Below are 18433 nucleotides of genomic sequence, written 5' to 3' on the forward strand. Positions count from 1 at the left end.
AGGAGCCCATAGTCCTGGTATCCAGCACCAGTTTCTTTTAGGATAAGTGTGTTTTGCTGTGTTTCTTCACAGCTATGACATACTTCTCCAGAGACAAGTTTCCCTAGTTCTGTTTTCAGAAAACTTTCCCCCTTCATGGAATTGTGTGAAGACAAGCCACCACTTGTCTGATGGCTTTGGCCTTTTTCAATTCTTGAGACTCCACCAAGTTATAAGATTGGTCCTGGAGGACATGCTACGCAGCACAGACAATGGCTAGAGCCAAAGGGTGGCCATGAAGATGGTCATATGCATGAAGGTGGTACTGAGCAATCTGAACCCTAGTGCCCTGGTCGTGGCTCTGCTGCTTATGGGGTCCCTCACTCACTAGCTGTTACCCAAGAGTTGAAGGACACTATGGGCTATGTATCTCAATTCAAATGATCATGCACAGGGCTTTTGCCACTGCTAGCCTTTGATTAAGAGATTTCATTGATCATTAGTCCTTTCCCCATGATGTGGGCAAAGAAAAACAACATAATGGAAGAGGTATTCTAACTGCTGACTAGACCACAGCTTTGGGATGATATGTTGGTTTAACATGTTACACATTTGCGCAGAAGTAGAATTGACTAGGTATTAATTTTCTCTTCAGTGGAAAAACATTAAAACCTCAATGCTAAATGGAATTTTCTTATAAAATGTTTTAGGCTCTGCACTCACACCATGGAGCCTGCTTGGGATTCTCTCTTCCCCCTCTCTGCCCCTACTCCGCTCACACTCTCTCTCTCAAATAAATAAGCTTTAAAAAAGGTATATTAAAATGTTTTAGCTCTCTAAGCTGCACATTTATTCTCCTGCATATAAAAAAGATGAAATGTGCCCCATTTTTATAGCTTAGCGATACTATTCTTGGGATTGGAGACTGTGACTTATTGGAAATATTATTGAATATAACAGCAAAAAGAATAGGTCTCTTTAATTTCTTCCCATTTGTTCCAAAGATTGTGCTAGATACTTTTTTATATCTGTTATTTTACAACAATATCCCTGTATGATATTGCATGGTGTTATGTATAGATCCTTTTATGCCAATTTGAATTATGCAAATTTTGAGTAGTATTATGTAAACATCAAACACAAAATCAGAAATAAGGTGAATACTCCCAAACTTAAAAATTGACAGGAATTTCAAAACTTTTGGACCAAGAGAACTCTCTGTTGTCTTGAGGTAGTGTTCCTTTAGCTGGTAATTAGAATTCACCATTCTCTGGCAAGATTAGTCTTGGATTCTGTCCACTCTTGGGAAAACATTCCTTACATAAAATGCAGTTGTCTTGAATTGTAATGCCAGAGAGCAAAGAGCAGTGTAGTTCATTCCTTGCAAATGGTAAGCAATTAGTAAATGATCATTTAGTGGATTTAAACAGGATGAATGTGGTCAGAAACAAGCTAGTTAGTCCTTCACCTTTGGAATGTGAGCCCGACCACTCTCTTTTCATCCTTTCCTAGCTCAAGAACAAGGTTTACATTTCTGGCTGAGGAAGCCTGGTAACCTTTGATGTCCAGCCAAGCACCACTAAGTGGCTTTAGGTTTATCTTGTCGATCTTGCTCTTAGGCTCCTTCCTCCCTCCTCTCCTTCAGAAAAACAGCACATGTGTGAAGGTTTTCTGTACACAACTTTTTATTCTCAAATAATTGTATATCCACGGGAAATCAAGGAAATGTGTACCCTTCACTCATTCCTCCTGGTGTGCACGCACACACACATACACACACACACACACGCTAAGCATCTCATAGAACGATAGTAGTACAGGTGTTTCTGAGGGGCAGTAGCTCACTGGGTTTAAGTTCTGAGGAAGAAGTCTACATTGAGATGCAGTTACCCTCTCCTCAGGACTCAGTCTGGGATGGGCATCATAGGCTTGCCACCCATGCCATCTCACAAAGCCCCACACACAGAAGGATGCAATCAGCATCTTGAAACTCTTAAATATTTTATCTTTGGATTTACGTTTGAAAGTGAAATAAGATGAACAATGGGGTATGTGCCAGGGGCTTGGAGCCTCTGCACACATGTGGTTCTACCTCCCTGCCTCTGTGAGACAGAGTGTTGGCCTCCTGATCCTGCCCAGACACCACTGCTGCCTTCCCTTGCTGCAGGTGCTGGGTGTGGATGCCAGAGTGTTGGGTCGAATGGAAGGTATCTGGTGCCTGTGAGGGTCTGCACTTGCCTGGCAGTATCCTCATGTTTGAGAGCGTCATTTTATATTAAATAATACAAAACATCATGGCAAGTCAAGACAGAAATGGCTGAAGAAAGAAAAAGCTTCTACACTGCATTTTGAACAAAGGGCCATACATTTTCATTTTGCACTGGACCCCACAAATTAGATTGCCATCCCTACTTAAAACTATTTTATAGCCCAGCCTATTTTGTAGCCCATGCCTACAAGAAATCTAGGCATGAAGATGAATTTTTATCAGTGAATAGGAAGCACAAGGAATATTTTTTTGTCCAAGGCAAAAAAAAAAAAAAAAAAAAGGTCTCCACTAACACCAGAGCAATCTTGCTAAAGCACATTCTTATCAAGTCAGAGGCTGACCTAAAACCTGCAGCATTGCCTGCTCGTAGAATATCCTCCATAGCCACAGCCTGGCCCTGGGCTCTCTGTAAATAGTCTATCCTCATCTTATCTTCTGAACTTCATGTTTTGCTAGACCTTGGTTCAAATCTGTGCTTGTTTCTGACCAAATGCAGTTCATACTTTCCTAGTTGTGTGCCTTTGCTCAAGCCATTTTATTTTCCTGAAATGTCATTTTACCCATTCTTAGAGGCCAAACTGTCACTTCTCTCCTAAAGCTCCCAGCCTGTGCCTGCCTCAGTGCCTTTGCACTTCTTTCCCCTACTCATGTGGCTCCTTTTCTAGATCTTCTACAGCTAGATCCATTGTGTCACTCAGAAGGCCATCTTTCCAGAGAGGCCTATCTGAAGACCTGCTCTAAGCTAACCTCCATTTCATCCCATTCCTGTTCCATTAGTTGTAGTTATCACTATTTAAATTAATTTCGGATATTTAATTTTTTTACTAGTGCAATGATCATTTCTCCCAGAAGAGTAAGGGCCTCTTTTGCCTTCTTTACTTCCACAGGCCTTAAACAATGCCTGGCATGTACTTGTTGAATAAAGGGCTCTTTCCGTCCTCCTAATATTGTAGCATACTGCATGTCATATTTTCCTTACATGTTTTCCTCCTCTTTTTATGCTATGAGCTTCTCCAGGGAGGGGAAGAATGCTTTATTCTTATCCTGCACAATGCCTAGGAGGGCCTAGGCTTCAGTAAGTCTTCACTGAATGCATATATAAAAATAAATGGTGCAGAGGCAGAGCATTTCTTTTCTCTTTCAGAACAACTGGACACAGCATTAAGCCAGAGAGATCAAAACTAATTGCTGGAACGAGCAGCACATGCCATTTAGCATTCATTGCATCTGTACCAAGGGCAGCCTTGGAAAAGTGTGTAATCAACTAACAGCACATGGTATCCAGAATGACCTCTGTGCTCATTACAATGCTATTCTCTTCAGGCAATTGGTTGCCTTTGTGGCCTGTGGGATGAAAAGCTTCCCAAAATAGAGACCCGGGATGAAGTCTAGTTCTGATGGGAGGGATCAGAACTAGAGGGCACCTTCTTTATGAGCATCGGGCATCTGTGTTATTCTTATAGCAAAGTAGTTTGGTTTTTTTATTATTGATAAAAATGGAGATACTAACCCACAAATCAGTCTGGGGATCTAGGGAGTGTGAAGAAGGTAAGGTGTGGCATTAGTCGAGAGTGACAAGTTTGGGGCATAAATGGGACCATTAAATCAAAGTGGTGTACATAAAAAAACAGAAAAGCGATCTGTTCTGGCTCTCTCGGGCAAGGGGAAAACGAGGCCTGCCAGCCGGGTTGAGGTGAGGCTTCCTAAACTCTATGACAAAAGTCTGGAGCAATAAAAGACCCCCAGGCAAGGGAGAACAGAGCAATGACATGCAAGCCTGCAAGCCAGGGATTTAGAGGCCAGAGAGGGGATACGCACTGTTCTGAAACTCATTTGCACACTCCCCTCTTCCCTTACCCCTGCAGAAGGGCTTCTCACCCTAAGATGCTGAACCCCTGGGTTCCCCATGAGCACTCCACACTGCCTATGGTGTAAGCGAGGAAGTCTTGCCTCCTCCCTCAACTACTGGGTGTGGATTCAATTACTAGGGAGAGTTAAGGATTCAAAGAGGGTTTCTTGAAGGGGAGGGGCAGTGTGTGGCACACACAGAAAAACACAATGAGGCAAAATGTGGGGCAGCTGGGAATCAGTCTTAGGAGGCTGAGATTGACTGTGGGTGCTGTTGGAGAAAGGTGTGATGAGCTGGGGTGCTGGAGCTAGTGTTGGGGAGGTGATTTTAGGGAAATCCAATCAGGTCCTGGAAGCTTTGGTGGAGTGAAGGCTTATTTTAGTCTTTTCCCTGGGAAGGAAATGCCTATATTGTGACAAGGCAGGATGGCTGGTCTCCCATGGGATTTCCCCCCTCCTTGGGTCTTCAGTCCTCAAGCTGGCATTCTATACAGCTCTGGGCTTTGGTGCAAGGATGGTGGGCAGAGGCCATGGTATGAAATCTTGCCTACAGGAATGTCTCATTGGAATAGCAAGTGGAGGCCTGGCCTTTGGGTGGCCTGAAGGGGTGCAGGATGGTGCTTGGAAAGGTCTGACAAATGCTGCTCGGTTAAAAAGGTTATTACTTTCCTTCTCTTTTCTGCTACAGAGAAAATCATTCTTGTTACTCCTTCTAAGAAGGAAATTCTGCAGAGCCTGGAACTAGACCACAAGCACATTTTCACCCTCAAAGGCATTCACTTTTGTGCCAGCTGCTGTCTTGGGCCTTGCTTTTTCCATTCTTTATGACAGTATAAAACCAAAGAGTTTGCCTTTTGACTTTTTCAGGCTGGGCTCTGAGTTGTTGTTGTTCCGTTGCTTTTTCCCATTGGCTAGATGTTTCTGGTTGGTGAGTAAATTATTTATTTGTCAAATCAGTTACCTAGTAAAGAAGCACTTGCTTCCTAGGACTGATGACTCTAGTGTGCCAAATAGTACCCAGGGGTTCCAGGTCCTGCCAAAACAAAGAATGGTTTAGGAGCTAGGGGAATTTGGCAAGTCCTATCAGCCCTACCTCCAAAATATATCTCCAGTGTGTCCCCTTATTGCAGCTCTGTGCAGCCACCATTACTCTTGGACAGACCTACTTTGTCTGGATCACTGTAACAGCATCTCAGCTAGCCTCCCAGTTCTACCCTCCATCCCGTCTTCACGCCATTCTCCACTCAGAAGCCATAGGCATTGGATTAGTTTGCTACTGCTGCTGTAGCAAATTTAGCAGCTTAACACATGATACGTTTATTTTCTAATGGTTCTGGAAGTCAGAAATCTGAAATCATCTTCACTGGGCTAACATTAGGGTGTTGGCAGGGCTGTGTCCCTTTTAGAAGCTCTACAGGAGAATCCTTTTCTTACCTTTTCCAGCTTTAGAGGCTGCTTGCATTCTTAGGCTCATGGCCCTGCCTCACTTAAACCTCTGCTTCCTTTGTCATTGAGTCTGACTTTCCCATCTCCCAGTGATGGCGATCCTTGTGATGACACTGGGCCCACCCAGAAAATCCAGGATAATCTCCCCATCTCAAGACCCTTGACTTAATCACACCACAGTGTTCCTTTTGCCAAGTAAAGTAATATAGTCACAGGTTCCAGGGATTCAGATGTGGGCATCTTTGGGTTGGGAGCATGGTGTGGGGAACGGGATACATTCTTCTGCTTACCCAGGCATCATACCATCCACCTGGTAAAGATCCATGACTTCCCATTGAGTGTAAAATAAAATCCACACTCCCAACACCTGACTTACAAGACCCTGCCCACCTCTCAAGCCATTTCTTAGCCAGCCTTTCCCTGGCTCTCTGCTCCTGTCACATGGCTTATGCCTGCTCTTCTTAAAACCCCAGACCCTCTCCTTTTGTGGATCCTAGTGGTTCTTATTCTCTGACTGGACACATAGCTGTTTGTTCTCTGACTTTGAGTCTTTGGCCAAATGTCACATTCTCTGAAGGCAAGAATATAGCAGAAGTGTTTCCAATTATGGAATCCACTTTATTGTAAGGAAGGAATATAACATTAATTGTGTGACTAGAACCTTTTACAGCTTAATCCTCAAGTGCCCCATTTGTCAAGCATTCTGGGTCCAACTTGACAGAAGAAATGACTGAGGCTTAAGTAACTTACCTAATTTACAAGGCTAGTGAGTATTAGAGTGGAATCTGAATACAGCCTGTCTGACACCAAATCCAGTACAATTACTATTGTACATACCTGTATATTACAGATAGTGTAACCAATAGGAGAAAGCCTGGGCTGTGAACTTATACTTAAATTCTGATGACACCATTTAGTAATCGTGTGACTCTAAGTAAGTGCCTAGTCTTGGTGAAATTCAGTTTCCACATCTCATATATTTGTTAGGAAGAGTAAATGAAATAAGATATCCCAAGTATGTAGCACAATGTCTGGTAGTAAAGTAAATGCTAGCAAATAATAGGTGTAAAATATTATTAATAGAAACCTGCTACTCAAGAAGAGGCATTTTTTGTTTTGCTTCCCTCTACTTTAAAAGAAACTTGAGTGAAAAAATAAATAATCTAATTTAAAAATGGGCAAAAGACATGAACAGACATTTCTCCAAAGAAGACATTCAGATGGCTAACAGACACATGGAAAGATGCTCAACATCAGTCATCCTCAGAGAAATGCAAATCAAAACTACAGTGAGATATCTATCACCTCAGACCTGTCAGAATGGCTAAAACCAACAACACAAAAACAACAAGTGTTGGCAAGGAGGTGGGAAAAAAAGGAATTCTCCTGCACTGTTGGTGGGAATGCAAACTGGTGCAGCCACTGTGAGAAACAGTATGAAGGTTTCTCAAAAAATTAAAAATAGAATTGCCATATGACCCAGTAATTCTACTACTGGGCATTTACCCAAAGAATATAAAAACACTAATTCAAAAATATATATGCACCCCTGTGTTTATTGCAGCACTATTTAAATAGCCAAATTATGGAAGCAGCCCAAGTGTCCATCCATAGATGAATGGATAAAGAAGGGTGGTATATAATATATATACATATATGCAAACATATAACACACATACATACATACACATATTTACTGGAATATTACTCAGCCATAAAAAATGAAATCTTGCCATTTGCAACAACATGGAAGGATCTAGAAGGTAGGATGCTAAGGGAAATAAGCAGTCAGAAAAATTACCATGTGATTTCACTCGTATGTGGAATTAAAAAAAATGAACAAAGAAAAAAGAGACAAATAAATAGACTTTTAAATATAAAGAACACACTAATAGTTACCAGAGGGGAAGTGGGTGAAATAGGTGAAGGAGATTAAGAGTACACTTATTATGCTATGAAACTATAGAACACTTATGAAGGAAATTGAAGAGGATGCAAAGAAATGGAAAAACATTCCATACTCATGGATTGGAAGAACAAATATTGTTAAAATGTCTTGGGGCGCCTGGGTGGCGCAGTCGGTTAAGCGTCCGACTTCAGCCAGGTCACGATCTCGCAGTCCGTGAGTTCGAGCCCCGCGTCGGGCTCTGGGTTGATGGCTCAGAGCCTGGAGCCTGTTTCTGATTCTGTGTCTCCCTCTCTCTCTGGCCCTCCCCCGTTCATGCTCTGTCTCTCTCTGTCCCAAAAATAAATAAACGTTGAAAAAAAAAATGTCTATACTACCCAAAGCAATCTACACATTCAATGCAACCCCTATCAAAATAACACCAGCATTTTTCACACAGCTACAACAAACAATTCTAAAATTTGTATGGAACCAGAAAAGACTTTGAGCAGCCAGAGTAATGTTGAGAAAGCAAAACAAAGCTGGAGACATCACAATTCTGGACTTCAAACTGTATTACAAAACTGTAGTCATCAAGACAGTATAGTACTGGCACAAAAACAGACACATAAATCAATGGAACAGAATAGAGGACCCAGAAATGGACCCATAACTATATGGTCAACTCATCTTCAACAAAGCAGGAAAGAATATCCAATGGAAAAAAGACAGTTTCTTCAACAAATGGTGTTGGGAAAACTGGACAGCAACATGCAGAAGAATGAAACTGGACCACTTTGTTACACTGTACACAAAAATAAATTCAAAATGGATGAAAGACATGAATGTGAAACAAGAAACTATCAAAAAATCCTAGAGGAGAACACAGGCAGCAATCTCTTTGACCTTGGCCATAGCACCTTCTTACTAGACACGTTGCTGGAGGCAAGGGAAACAAAGGCAAAAATGAACTCTTGGGACTTCATCAAGATATAAAACTTTGCAGAGCAAAGGAAACAATCAACAAACTAAAAGGCAGCCTACAGAATTGGAGGAAATATTTGCAAATGGCATATCAGATAAAGGGCTAGTTTCCAAAATCTATACAGAACTTATCAAACTAAACACCCAAAAAATAAATAATCCAGTTAAGAAGTGGGCAGAAGACATGAATAGACATTTTTCCAAAGAAGACACCCAGATGGCTAACAGAAATACGAAAAGATGCATAACATCACTTATCCTCAGGGAAATACAAATCATAACCACACTGAGATACCACCTCAGACCTATCAGAATGGCTAAAATTAACAACTAAGGAAACAATAGATGTTGGTGAAGATGTGGAGAAAGGGGAACCCTCTTACACTCTTGTTGGGAATGCAAACTGGTGCAGTCACTGTGGAAAACAGTGTGAAGTTTCCTCAGGAAGTTAGAGATAGAGCTACCCTAAGACCCAGCAATTATACTACTAGGTATTTATCTAAAAGATATGAAAATACTGACTCAAAGGGGCACATGCACCCCAATGTCTATAGCAGCATTTTCAGAGCCAGATTATGGAAGGAGCCCAAAAGTCCATTGACTGATGAATGGGTAAAGAAGATGTGGTATGTATGTATGTATATATATATATATATATATATATATATATACACACACACACACACACACACACACACATATATATGAATATATAATGGAATATTACCCTACCATCAAAAAATGAAATACTGCCATTTGCAGTGATGTGGATGGAACTAGAGTATATTATGCTGAGCAAAATAAGATAGAGAAAGACAAATACCATATGATTTCACTCATGTGGAATTTAAGAAACAAAACAGATGAACATAGGGGAAGGGAAGGAAAAATAAAATAAGATAAAAACAGAGAGGGAAGCAAACTACAAGAGACTTAACTCTAGAGAACAAATTGAAGGTTGCTGGAAGGGAGGTGGGTGGGGGATGGGTTAAATGGGTGGTGGGCATTAAAAAGGGCACTTGTTGTGATGAGCTCTGGGTATTGTATGTAAGTGATGAAACACTAAATTCTACTCCTGAAACCAGTACTACACTATATGTTAAGTAACTTGAATTTAAATAAAATCTTAGAGGGGTGCCTGGGTGGCTTAGTGATTTAAGTGGTTAAACATTCTAGTTTGGTTCAGGTCATGATCTCACAGTTCATGGGTTTGATCCCCATGTCTGGCTCTGTGCTAACAGCTCAGAGCCTGGAGCCTGCTTTAGATTCTGTGTCTCCTTTTCTCTCTGCCCCTCTCTTGCTGGTACTCTGTCTCTCTCTGTCTCTTAAAAATAAATAAAATGTTAAAAAATAAAATGAAATCTTAGAAGAAAAAAATAGAGTACACTCATTATGATGAACACTGACTAATGTATAGAATTGTTGAATCACTGTATTGTACACCTGAAACTAATATACCACTGTATGTTAATCATACTGGAATTAAAATTTTAAAAATAAAAGAAGCTTGAGTGAGAAAACTTGAAAGAAATGCCCCTGGTTAATAGTGTCCCATATCTTTTTCTTAAATGTTTTTAAATGTTTTATTTATTCTTGAGAGAGAGACAGAACATGAATGAGGGAGGGGCACAGTGAAAGAGGGAGACACAGAATCCGAAGCAGACTCCAGGCTCTGAGCTGTCAGCACAGAGCCTGACATGGGGTTTGAACTCAGGAGCTGTGAGATCATGACCTGAGCCGAAGTCGGATGCTCAACCGACTGAGCCACCCAGGCACCCCTAGTGTCCCGTATTTTTATCATTACTTCTTCCTGTCACAAATTTCTCAAGCTGAAACTCACTGAAGCGGGTTCCCCCATCAGTAATGAACATTTTGTAAGTCACTCAAAATCTACAGGAAAGAGTCAATTTATCAGTGCTGCAATTATGTTCTTTTGGGACACGAGAAGCTGAGGATTGAGAAATCTTCCAAGTGGGTGAGAGAAGATGTCTTGAGACCCAGCAACTCTTGTTTCCTCATGAGATTGTCTCCCTAGTGATTTCCAGAAAGCTACATTTTTCCTATCCCACCAGGAGGGTAAGTAAAGCATTTATCCTAAACTCCCCTGCTAACAATTTCCTTTCTAGCTAATGCTTTATGCTGCCATGCTTAAAAGACAGATCTGTAAAAAAAAAAAAAATGTTACTCTGAATATGTCATATCCTTGCTTAAAGCCTCCAATGAGCCCTCATAACTTATAGAATAAAGCCCAAACACCATTCATTGTTTAATAAGGCTCTCTACCATCTCATTCTGATCTACTTTTCAGTGCTCTATTTCTTGGCACTCTTCCCCATTCCATCACTACTTCCTCAACACACCCTCCGCTTCATAAACAAGGTGCTGTTAGTTGCTCTTCATTCTCACACTGGGAATTAACTGCAAGAATGTAGACATGTTTATGTTCACAAGAGCACAATGAATGAAATTTATCCCCACATCTTCTACAGATCGGAAGAGAGTTCCTACTGTGGTCTAAGATCTCACCAGACCAAGATTTGGATTCACGAAATCCGTGGGTAGTAAATACCTTTATAGGCAGTTAAGATGGTATAGAAAATGCCAACAAAAACAAAAAGCTTTAAAACTTGTACAAAGTGTCAATTTATTGGGGCACCTAGGTGGCTCAGTCGGTTAAGTGTCCAACTTCAGCTCAGGTCATGATCTTGCCGTTCAAGACTTCAAGCCCCATGTCAGGCTCTGTGCTGACAGCTCAGAGCCCGGAGCCTGCTTCTGATTTTGTGTCTCCTTCTCTCTCTGCCCCTCCCCTGCTCATGTTCTGTCTCTTTCTCTCTCAAAAATAAACATTAAAAAAGTTAAAAATAAAATAAAGTGTCAACTTATTGATTGATAACCAAATAGCTAGTCTGTCCTCACGGAAAATTTTCAACAAGAGTCAGAGATGATATCTCTGCTTTCTTGTGTAGAAGGTGTCCTAAGAGATAATGCCTAAGTTTCAGATATTCATGACTCTTTTCTTTCATTTCAATTTAACTAACATTTGTTGAACACCTACGATGTGTAGGCACTTTCTTAAAGACACAGGCACAGAAGTATGGAGGTGGAATAAGTTAATTATAATCTGCAGATACTGACACGGTCTTATGAAGGAGGCCATATTCTGGCATCTATAGATGTTGGAGGGTAAGAGAGCCAAGGAACGATGTGAGAAATGGCACAGGAATTGCAGCGAAAGAGTATTCTGGGGTAGCAGCAACTAGAAGAGGCTAGATGGAGCAGAGTTAAGCACTAAGGAAAGCTACATGGGTTAAGTCTGGAAGTTGGACTCATGTTACGGAGACTCTAAATGCCAGGCTGAGGAGTTTGACTTTGTTTATGAATAGTAAAGAATTACTGGAACTTTGAACAGAGAAGTGACACAATCTCCAATTACTCGTAACAAAATATAGAGAAGAGTTAACTGCATGTTTCAGATGCAAGGAGTGATTTACTTTAGGGGTTTCTGAAAGAACACGTTTCCTAATTTCAAAAGAAATTAAGTTCAAAAGAGTGTGTTCCTGAACAAAATACAAGAAAAAAAGAATTATGCTATCTGAAAGTCTACATTTACTTTTTTATGTTCCACAGAATTTACAAGAATGTCAACAGAATATTTATGCATGGTTACGATGAACAATATTTAGATGCAAAGTTTGTAAGAACCTGAACAAAGGAAAAAATGTTTTAAAAACTGCCACTGGGTTATGGATGAAAAGGGCCATTGTAGTAAATTTATCAGTCAATTTCAAAATAAGAGCCTACAATTACATTTAGGAAAGTCGTATTTCATGGAAATGCAGGAGCACTCTGACCTTTGAATCTACACTGAGTTCTAGCTAAGCCAATTATTAGCTGCATGAACGTGGGGAATATGTTTTCCCTCCTAAGCCGCAGTTTTCTCATCTGTAAATGTGACTAATAGTGTCAACTACATAAGTGAGTTATTGAAATTAAAACTTTGTTAAGAGCTTAACAGAGTCCTATTTGCTCATAAGAAACCCTTAATAAATATTTGCCATTTTTACTTTAATACCTGCCTTCCGTTTTTTAGTAAAACTTGACAATGAAAAAACAATCATCTTTCGTATTTCACTTCCCTATTTTTCTGTTAATTTGGGTTTTATAAGGAACAGAATAGTTGGTTCTCATTATTCACGAATTCCATATTTGTGAATGTGCATACTTACTAAAATTTACTTGTAACCCCCAAATTAACACTCATAGCACTTTCATGGTCATTCATGGTCATGTGTAAAGTTGCAAAATATTGAGTTGTCTTATGTGCCCAGCTGAGGCTGAACAAAGTAATGCTCTCTGTCTTCTCGTTTCAGCTCTTATTTTGTAAACAAGTGTCCTTTTCCTGGTATATTTAGGCCATGTATTTTGTGTTTTTACATTTTTTCATTTTTGTTTTTGTTACTTTGTGTGTGGGTAATTTTGTTCTCATTGAATTGTTGGCAAGAGTTCCTAAGTGCAAGAAGGCTATGACGTGCCTCATGGAGAGCTTGTCAGAGCTTGTCATCTGCATTAGATAAGCTTCATTCAAGCCTAAGTTACAGTGCTGTAAGACTGCAAATTCAATGTTAACAAATTAACAGTAGATATTAAAGTATATTTAAACAGAAACACACATAAAACAAGGTTGTCTATTGATAGGTTCAAGAAAAGTGTTGTGACCAGAGGCATGTGGGAACCTAACCTTGTTTCCCTTAGGAGGAATGGTTCAGTATCCATAACTCAATGTTTGCAGTTGTCACAGAACATAACTCCTGAGAATAATGACAGTTGACTGTATTTTTGAAATTCATCCTTTTAACAATGAGTACAGTAATCAATAAACACAAGAATATGTACCTTTGCAAATATAAAAATATTATTTAAAATTTCTGGCAACTTGTTATTTCTTGGCCATTTTATATGGCACAATTATACTAATTTCATTTGCTTATGCTTTTATAGCTCTTTGTTATAGTCTCCTAATTTTATACTATCAATTTCATGAAAAATCAATTAAAACAATATATAAAGGCTAGTGTTTTCATTATGTTACTGCTTGGATGTTTCAAGGCTATTTATGTCTTAGTAACCTTCAATTAAATTTCTGTTTGTATTTAACTTCAATGGTTGAGCTTTTTGAGTAACAATCACAAAATCCTGATAATAGTGGTATTAATAGAAACCAAATACATCTTTTAATAGTGAGAATGTCATTCTTAGTAAACCAGCAGGAAAGGCTGTGTCTAGATTCTTCTTGTGAAAACTCAGACACAGAAGCCCAAGGGCTATGTGCTCATAGATCAGCAGGAGAGTCTGGCTCGAATACCACGTTGTAATATAGATTTCTTTCGTCTCAGGCAGTTTAATATTTTAGAAAAGATCCATAGAGTAAGATCGTTTTCAGAAATTTGTTTTTGTTTCAACAATGTTCCTTAAGAGAAATTCATTATTTTAATTTATCTATAGTTATTTTCTAGGCTTTAAATTCTTTAATTTGTCTAAGAGCAAAGTTCTTTAAGTTCTTTAATTTGTTCTTAGACAAATTAAAGAATTGTGGACACTATGCTCTATACAATAGCCCAAAGTGTTCATAAAGAGAATTGAAAATGTTAATTAATAAACTTGGCCATTTAAACAAATTGGCCTTTGGCAGTCAATTAAAAAATTTGAAAAGCACATTATCCAAATTGATTAAGACCTTGCTATCCATGGTATGTACACCTCAGAGACTGAGATGCAAGAAGAAAATAATAGAATTTCTATTTTTAGAACTTTATCTACAAATATAATTTTAATTGAGCTTTATTAAAATTTAATATATAGCTTGTCCCTGCTATATATTGTCATGTAGCCTATAGTTCAGGCAGTTACTAGCTAGGAACATGCACCCACGTTTCCACCTCCCAAGGGCAGCGTGTGCGTTCCATACTGGGAGGCATTAACTGCATACCCACGGCTGTGTGTTCACTCTCAGCATATTGCAATGTTAAATTAGTATGTGGGTAAGGGAATTAAGAAATTAGATTACGTTATATTTAAAAACACTTTATAATAATTTGTAATGATATGGGGCAGTGATCTTGAAAATTTTGCACAATACAGAGGTTTCCTGGTTATGTTACAGGAAGATAACATGTCAAATTTAAGATTCATCATATATTGTATTCTTTAGTAAACAAACAAACAGACAGACAAACCAACCAAAAAAAAAAAAAAAAACCCTCACTTGCAGCTTTGTTGACCTTTTGTGATGACAAGTAGCTATCAGTAGTGTGTTACCTAGCAGATATTTGAAAAAATAAGCAGACTTGATTTGCCCCTTCAAGGTAAAGGTCACATTTTAATAATGGATGAGAAAGGAGCTGCTTTTGAAAGAAACTCATGTTATGAAGAAAGTATTTGGGGGATACTTCTCTCATTAATGTTTTAGTTGCCATACAGAGTGGATTTCATCTATAAAAACTCATATTTCTACATTTTAGGGACTTAGAATTTAAAAATCTTCCGAGTAAGATGTTCTAAATCCATTTGTTAAAAATAGATAGTTTGCATGGATGAGTGACTGACATCAGGGAAGAAGGAAATTTACTAGCCAAATGTAAATGAAAAACCTTTGCACAATTGGTGAATGGGATTGAAAACGAGTACCATGATTTAAGAAGTGTAGCCAATAAGGCATTTCTTCTGTTTGGATCCCTATCTTTGTAAAGTGTGTATATTAGTTATGACAGCCACTAAAACTATGTATGAAAATAAACTGAATTCTTAGCTAGGCCTTTGAATTCGGGTCTCACAAAGTGCCAAGATTTTTTTTTTAATAAGGTATATTAAATAAGTTGGTCCCAACAATACTTTTAAGATGAGAGAGAACAGAAGGATTCTTTAGAATCTTTTTTTTTAATTAAAAAAATTTTCTTTAATGTTTATTTTTCAGAGAGACAGCACGAGTGGGGCAGGGGCAGAGAGAGAAGGAGACACAGAATCTGAAGCAGGCCCCAGGCTCTGAGCTGTCAGCACAGAGCTCCACGTGGGGCTCAAACTCACAAACTGTTAGATCATGACCTGAGCTGAAGTCAGATGCTGAAACCTAATAAGCCACCCAGGTGACCTAGAATCTTTAATAAGTAAAAAGTTTTAATGTTTATTTTTCATTTCATCCTTTTAAATTTATATTTTTATGTGTGTAAGTTTAATAATATCAGTATATATTATCAGGGCAGCATATCAATATAATTTATAAGTAAAGTCCCATATACTGAGAATATGTGCTTAAATTTTTCTGAAAGGCTTATGTAATGAACAAGTTCAGGTATTCACTAGTCCGGACTAGCCATGCTAAGAGTAGAGAATGAAAAGGAGTTGGGGAGATTGGATGTACTTCTCAATTTTCTTTAAAAAAAAAATTTCCCCAAAAGGAGGGTTTAAGGAAAAGCTACTATCATTTGTAATTTAAAAAGAAAAGGCAATTTAACACCAGAAAATTAGGAAGGACATAATCGCAGAGGAAAGGATAAACCCTTAAACTGAAAATAATTTACGTATGAACAACTCAGCACATTGTCCTGTGGCCTCTTTGAATACCACTATGGAGCAATACTGGCCTGTTCATCTTAATTCCCACGACCTTCTTTTTTTTCAAATGTCATATCCTTGCACTTTTGGGTTTTTTTTTTTTTTTTTAGTAATTACTTTCTTTCTTTTTTAAAATTATTTTGGGGGCAGAGAGAGAGGGAGAAACAGAACTTGAAGTGAGCTCCAGGCTCCACGCTGTCAACACAGAGCCTGACGAGGGGCTCCAACCCACTAACGACGAGACCATGAGATCATGACCTGAGCCAAAGTCAGATGCTGAACCGACTGAGCCACCCAGGCACCCCTAGTAATTCCTTTCTTAGTACCCTATGGATGTTGACCTCTCCTGTGACAGTTGCCCTCCTCCTTCTTGTCTCCACAGACATTGTGGTCAGAAAAAGCACTCCCGGTCCTAGAGAAACAGTGGCTTCACAGTAGCCAGAGAGTGAACATTTTTGCATTTTCAAGTTAGGTTTTGCTTTCTGGATGCTAATGGCCCACACTAACCCCTTCACAGTTTTGGTCTCACACAAATATGCATTTGACTCCCCTTCCCTTAGTATATATCCGTCCCCACCCAATAATTCCTTCAAATTATGAAAGTCATTTGAATTCTAAGCCTACCTTTTGTGACACTAGAAATCTTTGCATCCACAGCTCCAATCTCAAAGATCAAACTTCACATTCCTATTTTCTTGATTATTACTGAAAGTGTCAAGTTACAGATTTTCAGAAACAACCCCTGAAACCTCATTATTTACTTGCAATATGGTAGAGAATATTGATGAAAATGTCTTGTACAATTTGCCAGCTAATTATTTTTTTTCATTAGTCATTGAATGTATATGTTAAAAGAAAAAAAGACCTAACAACACAAAACCACAGTGGAATCCCCACAAAGTTCTATAGTATGCATATTCTCTTCTTTCCCATTGCCAATGCCATCTCTTGGTTATAGAAAATGAGGTAAATTGGAAGGCACTTTCATGAAAACTAAATCTGCTGTTAAACATTATTCTAGTTTCATCACAATGTCAACAAAGAAAACATTCCTTGTGCTTTCATTTTCAGTGTGTGGCCTAAGCCTGTGCCCTTTCAAAAGTTATGTAACAGAGGTTATCAATTTATGCACATGTGCCAAGATTCGCAGTGCGCAAGAATTCCGTGGGAGCAGTCAGGGTCAGTCCTAGATGAAATTTAAGTTTGGTGCACATCTTGTCCCCTAAAAATACCTTCTTTCCATTGTTCAGTCAATAATATCCTTCCTGCCTTTTCTCCCCACATTACTGGATAGTCAACAGTCCTGTCAAGGTGCCTCCTGCAGCATTAATTTCCCAGCAGGAAATTCCTCTCTCACCTCCTGCTCCCACTTATAAGGAAGTGAATTAATACAGACTGGCGTTCACCTTTAAACGTTGTTGGCTTCCGATATGCAGCAATGACAAACTGACTAGATCCAGGAATAGTACGGTATTTATCTCACATAGAAAGCATTCTCCAGGAAAAAAAAAAAAAAAAGGACAAAATGGAGATGGAGATTATGCTTGGTTACAGAAGCATTGGCATTCTGAGTGTATACCAAAGAAAGTTCATAAAATACAAGAAGTTTTAATAGAGGTGAGGGTAGGAAGGAAGAGGTGAAACTAGCAATAAAGTGGCAAATGAGGGGATATTTTTCCCTCCCTGGTCTACAGGTGATGGACAAAAACAAAGCTGCCTTTAGGAGGGACAGATGGAATATTTTCTCTCAAGCATAGAGAGCTAGACCTTGAAGATGGTGATGAAATTGTGTCAGGACATGACCTCAAATGATGATCCAGATCTCTACAAGGCTTCTTGATATTTGGCAGTCTGGAGAAGCTTGGGTATCTTTTTTAAGACTAACATTTTAAAATGTGTTCACCAAAATCACATAGGATTACAAAGGAAATCAATTATACTGAAATACCATTATCAAAATATTAAAGACAAATTTGAGATACGGTAGCATTTGCCTCTTTAGTCACACATTAGACAATAGGATGTGGTAATGGGCCTAACTGCTGTCTTACTTTTAAAATAGTGATGAATACAATCTATATATTAATATATGGACAATAACTGTAATATGACATATCTATAATTTCTGTTACTAAAAAGCTGACAGAACAGCTAATTTTATAGTGATTTGTTTCCTATTTTATAATGGAGGAAAATCTTAAGTTTCAGTTAGAGGTGACTGAATATAAAGATGTAATGTTTCCCCCATCCAGGTCCAAGGAGCGTTTAATATTATACTCTCAGGGGTCTTTGGACTCCAGGTTAAGGACTTTCTTATCTATGGGCTGGAGAAGTTGGTCACTGTACTGTAAAGTGGGTGTCTATAGTGGGATAGAGTATATAAGAGTGGTGGAAAGCAAGGTAGGATAGCAAGA

The 18433-nt window shown here is 38.9% G+C and overlaps 1 protein-coding gene across 1 annotated transcript in view; it reads right to left on the reverse strand.

The window, feature by feature from the left end:
• Window positions 1-18433, reverse strand: part of LOC123609314 — a 110422-nt gene that overhangs the window by 25910 nt on the left and 66079 nt on the right. The window lies entirely within an intron of this gene.

This window comes from Leopardus geoffroyi, chromosome A1 (assembly GCF_018350155.1).
Source record: "Leopardus geoffroyi isolate Oge1 chromosome A1, O.geoffroyi_Oge1_pat1.0, whole genome shotgun sequence".
Lineage (NCBI taxonomy): Eukaryota > Metazoa > Chordata > Mammalia > Carnivora > Felidae > Leopardus > Leopardus geoffroyi.